The sequence below is a fragment of the Mirounga leonina genome, unplaced genomic scaffold (genome assembly GCF_011800145.1).
Source record: "Mirounga leonina isolate KUSES-001 unplaced genomic scaffold, KU_Mleo_1.0 Mir_115, whole genome shotgun sequence".
NCBI classification, from domain to species: domain Eukaryota; kingdom Metazoa; phylum Chordata; class Mammalia; order Carnivora; family Phocidae; genus Mirounga; species Mirounga leonina.
In genome coordinates, this window is record NW_023270268.1 from 38,219,698 (window position 1) to 38,225,575 (window position 5,878).

The window sequence follows — 5,878 nt, forward strand, 5'->3', positions numbered from 1 at the left end:
GTTGAAGCTCTAGGGGACTTTGCCACTATTGAACTGTGAATCCTGGAGGACAACTGGGGAAATTCGTTATCTCCATGAATGATCTCATTTGGAAATAACATCAGAGATCTTAAGTTTGTGTTCCTATGTGCAGGTGCAGCTCAAAAGTCCCCCTTCTTTTTTGTAATAGACAGTGAGATCTCATGGGTAGCCCCATGGGACTATGATTTTGAAGAGATAAAAGATCCTAGACAGCTCCCAGGGTGCCTTCTGGACACAGGGCATTCAAACTGGGCCAGAGCATCATGTTGCCTAAGAGGGGAACACATTCTGGATCTAGGGTATTTGTAATCAAGAGGCTGCCTGTTATCTTGAAAAGGACCATGGGCTACGGTTCTTGCATGAACTGGCTGGGTGAACTTGGGCAAGAAATGTACTGTCTTTGGGCCTCAGTTTCCTTGTGGGTCAAATCACTGTTTCCTGGACACTAGTCCACAGACCAGCTACCTCAGAATCTTATGGGGGCTCTCAGAACTCAGAGTCTTGGTTCCCATATCTGAGAGCCTGGTTCAGCAGGTCTGGGGGTAGAGCCTCCTGCCTAAAATATATGTATTTACTTTTAATTATAGAAAATTCAAAAATAGAGAAAGTAGTATAATGAACCCTCTTGAATATATCACCCAGCTTCAATAGTTATCCTTTAATTACGTGTATGTATTTTAGTGTGCTTCTCTCCAAGATACAGACTTCAAAATATTCACAATACCATTGTATACCAGAAAAAAATTAACAGTAATCCCTTAATATCATAAAAACTCCTGATGACATTCACAAATCCACTATTGTCTGACAAAAAGTGGGTTTTTTTTTTCAGTTTGTTTGAATTGAAATCCAAATAAGGATCATGCATTATGATTGGTCAATATATCTCTTAAGTAAATTTTATTTTATTATTTATTTTTTAAGATTATTTATTTATTTATTTATTTATTTATTTATTTATTTATTTATTTATTTAACAGAGAGAGACACAGCGAGAGAGGGAACACAAGCAGGCGGAGTGGGAGGGCTTCCCGCGGAGCAGGGAGCTGGCTTCCCGCGGAGCAGGGAGCCCGATGCGGGGCTTGATCCCAGGACCCTGGGATCGACCTGAGCCGAACGCAGACGCTTAACGACTGAGCCACCAAGGCGCCTCTCTTAAGTAAATTTTAATCCATTGGCGTGCCTTAATTTCATTTTTTTCCCTTTAAATCTTGTGTTGAAGAAACCGGGTTGTTTGTCCGGAGGACTTTCCCATAGTCTGAATTTTGCTGATTGCACCCCCTCATGTTTATTTTCTATAAAGCAGTAATTTGACCTAGAGGTTTGATCTGACTTAGGTTCAAAAATTTTCGTGAGGATAGTTCATAAGAGGTGGTGTGCACAAAAATAGACTCAACATGGATGAAAGACCTAAATGTGAGACAGGAGTCCATCAAAATCCTAGAGGAGAACACAGGCAGCAACCTCTTCGACCTCAGCCACAGCAACTTCTTCCTAGAAATATTGCCAAAGGCAAGTGAAGCCAGGGCAAAAATGAACTATTGGGACTTCATCAAGATAAAAAACTTTTGCACAGCAAAGGAAACAGTCAACAAAACCAAAAGACAACCAACAGAATGGGAGAAGATATTTGCAAATGACATATCAGATAAAGGGATAGTATCCAAAACCTATAAAGAACTTATCAAACTCAACACCCAAAGAACAGATAATCCAATCAAGAAATGGGCAGAAGACATGAACAGACATTTTTCCAAAGAAGACATCCAAATGGCCAACAGACACATGAAAAAGTGCTCAACATTGCTCGGCATCAGGGAAATCCAAATCAAAACCTCAATGAGATACCACCTCACACCAGTCACAATGGCTAAAATTAACAAGTCAGGAAAAGACAGATGTTGGCAGGGATGTGGAGAAAGGGGAACCCTCCTACACTGTTGGTGGGGAATGCAAGCTGGTGCAGCCACTCTGGAGGTTCCTCAAAAAGTTGAAAATAGAGCTACAGTATGACCCAGCAGTTACACTACTGGGTATTTACCCCAAAGATACAAATGTAGTGATCCGAAGGGGTACATGCACCCCAATGTTTATAGCAGCAATGTCCACAATAGCCAAACTATGGAAAGAGCCAAGATGTCCATCAACAGATGAATGGATAAAGAAGATATGGTATCTATATCTATATATACACAATGGAGTATTATGCAGCCATAAAAAATGAAATCTTGCCATTTGCAATGACGTGCATGGAACTAGAGGGTATTATGCTAAGCGAAATAAGTCAATCAGAGAAAGACATGTATCATATGATCTCACTGATATGAGGAATTCTTAATCTCAGGAAACAAACTGAGGGTTGCTGGAGTGGTGGGGGGTGGGAGGGATGGGGTGGCTGGGTGATGGACAATGGGGAAGGTATGTGCTATGGTGAGCACTGTGAATTGTGTAAGACTGATGAATCACAGACCTGTACCTCTGAAACAAATAATACATTATATGTTTAAAAAAAAAAAGAAGAGGAAGATAGTAGGAAGGGAAAAATGAAGGGGGGGAATCGGAGGGGGAGACGAACCATGAGAGACTATGGACTCTGAAAAAAAAAAAAGGTGGTGTACACTTTCATTAGGGTCACATAATGTCTGGTTGTGTCTCTTTTTGTAACATCAGCAGCCACTGATGGTCATTGCCTGTGTCCATTAATTCATTATGGTTGCAAATGATAATCTACTAAATTTATCATTCCTTTTTCACTTATTAGCTGGAATAATATGGAGAAACTTCCCCTCATCTACTATTTACTTATTTCACAATACAGTTCAATAGGAAATACAGCCTAAATTCTTTCCCTCTACTTCTAATTTTCAAAGTCATTCTGATGCTGAGATATCACTATCCTCCAAAAGGAGCATTGAAGTTTAATTATTTTTAGTATCATTCTAACCTCATGGATTTTAACGTATTTGATATGCTTTGGTCCATTGCAATTCTTATTCTTAGAATTCCTGTCTTTGGCCAGTGGGAGCTTCTTCAAGTTGCCTCTTGAATTCTTTTGACACATGACAAAGGTCTTTTAGAGCTTCCTTGTTTTCGGAAATGACAAGTTCTCCAGGCTCATCTTGTCCATGATTTACTCCAGACTTAAAACATTTCTCAAGCTTTAGCAGAACACATATTGTTAAAAGACTCCTCAGTTAATTCTGACATGCAGCCGGGTTTGGGAGCCACTGGGTTAAATCTGAAGCTCCTTCCAATTGCAAAATTCCATTTTGTTTTCCTTTTACCAATTAAAGTAGCAGAAATATATTTGAAATGATTTTTAAATGTTTACATGAAATAAAAATACATTTCAGTAACCGATACTCTTTTCCTTTACTCTCTGCACTTTAAGTTGGTACAACTTTTAAAAATGCAGTTGATCAAATCTATCACTCCCTAAATATTTTCATACACTTTGACCCAGAAATCCTACTTTTAGAAATCTGGTCTAAGGAAATAATTTTAAAAATGGAAAAATGCATGCATCAAAGTTTTATTTGCAAACTGTAAAAAGTTAGACATGGCTCAAGCATCCAAAAATAGGACAGTAGTTAGGTAGATTGCAGAGAATTTACTGGAAGGGATATCATGAGGCCATTAAATGATGCCTGGGAGGACCATGCAGCCAGATGCAAAATTGTATTTATGGCATTATGTTAAAATATGCACATGAAAATGTTTAAAATGGAATATACCAAACTGATAGCAGTTGGTTAGTAGCCTAATGGTTGATTTCTCTCTACCCGCCCCCTCTTCCATTTTTTTTTTGCCCCCAAATGAGTTAAACGTGTATTTGAAAATTCTACAAGTCTGTGATGTTACATTGATTAACTGACTTGCAGTCCCTTGTCATTTAGAAACAACAGGGCTTAGGGAGGAGGGGCAACAGAGCATAAGGCAGAGCCCAGAGTTTGGGGTGTTATCTGGGGAGCAACAGAGGAGGTATGAGCAGCAGGCTGAGAAGGGCCGGGGTGGAGGGGGTGGTGACAGTGGATGTCACCATGCCTCTCCTTCAGTTTTACCTGAGCTTTGTCTTCGTGAGGCTCACAAACGGTTCACCCATAAGCATGAGTGGTCTTTAAAAGCTTTTCAGTCTCCTTGTTGGACATCTCTGGCGTTTGCTCATTGGGAGTATGTGGAGAGTTTCCACACCAAGGATTTGAAAAAATGTGGCTCGATGGCAAGGCCAATTGTCCAGCCTGGCATGCTGAGGAATTTGGCTTCAATATATTCAAGGAACCAAAGGCATGTCAATGAAAATTTGTTTGGGCCTTGCCCTTTTCGTTATTTGACCTTAGAACAAGCTCTTTTGGGTTGTATTTATTGGCATGTGAGGCATATTTTCTCAAGCCCCATGGCCCCCAACATCTGGAAGGCCTTGCCCTGGCTTTCTCTCTCGACAGGAGGTGGTGCCTGAGGGGAAGCTGAGGCTGAGGAAGCAGATAAGCCCCACCTACCCAGGCCTCTTTCACCCACTTCTCTTGACAGCTCCTCACGCGCACTTGTCAGTATTTCTCCCTCCTGGGAGAGAGGACCTTGTGAGGGGTAAGATGGAAAGGCAGGTGGGAGCCGCATTACAGAGGACGTGGAATGCTGGGCTGAGACATTTGGATTTTCTCATATAGGAACTGCTGGGGTTTGGAGCAAGGGAGTGATACAATCTGACCTATAATTTAGGAGAGCCACTCTGGCAGCTGTGTAGGAAAGAGGTTGGCATGAGGTAAAGTCAGTGGGAGGGCAGCCAAAACCACAGGTCAGGTGAAGAAAGGCCACAGGAGCTTGAAGAGAGGTGGTGGCAGCAGGAAGGGCAGGATGGATTTGCCCACCGATGAAAGGGCAGCTATTATTCACCAGAGTCTGTCACCTTTTCCTCCTTAGCACACAGCCTGACCACTTGTGTTGGTCCCGTTGCTGCTGTAAGGCATTGCCACAAACTTAGCAGCTTAGAACAATACAAACTTGTTCTCTTATAATTCAGGGAGGTCAGAAGTCTAAAATCAAGGTGTTGGCAGGGCTTTGTTCCGTCCGGGGCTTCCGGGGAGAATGCATTTCCTTGCCATTTCTGGTGTCTAGAGGCCGCCTGTGTTCCTTGGCTTGGGCTCCTCCTTCCATCTTCGAGGACATCACCCCAGGCACCACTCACATCCTCACATCTCCTTTTTCTGACTTTGACCCTCTGCCTCTCTCTTATTAGGACACTGTGATTACATTGGTCCCACCCATGTAAGCCCAGGCACTCTCCTCATGTCAAGAGTCTTAATCACATCTGCTAAGTCCTCTTTGTCAGGGAACGGATAACACAGGTTCTAGGGACATTTTGGGGGGCCATTCTTCTGTCCGCCACACCACTCATCCTTGTCTCCTATAGAGTTCCAGGCCTTTGAAGCCAAATTCTGGCCAGTAGAATGTGACCAGAAGAATATGATTTTTATTCTTCCCTTCTAGGCCTGGCCCATAAGATCTCCCTTGTGGTCCTCATGCTCCCGGCACCAGTGATACAAAGGAGGGCAGGGCCAGAAGGTGGAGGTGCCTGGGAGCGTGGATGACCAAGCAGAACACTGTCTGCTGCTGGAACATTCCACATTGAACCCCCAACTGAGTGAAAAGGAAACCTCTGTGTTCAGCCCCCAAACTTGGGAGTTTGTTGTTAGCTAAAGTTATTCATCCTAGTATCTCAACTAACCGATTTTTTTTTTTTAAAGATTTTATTTATTTATTTGACAGAGAGAGACACAACGAGAGAGGGAACACAAGCAGGGGGAGTGGGAGAGGGAGAAGCAGGCTTCCCGTGGAGCAGAGAGCCCGATCTGGGGCTCAA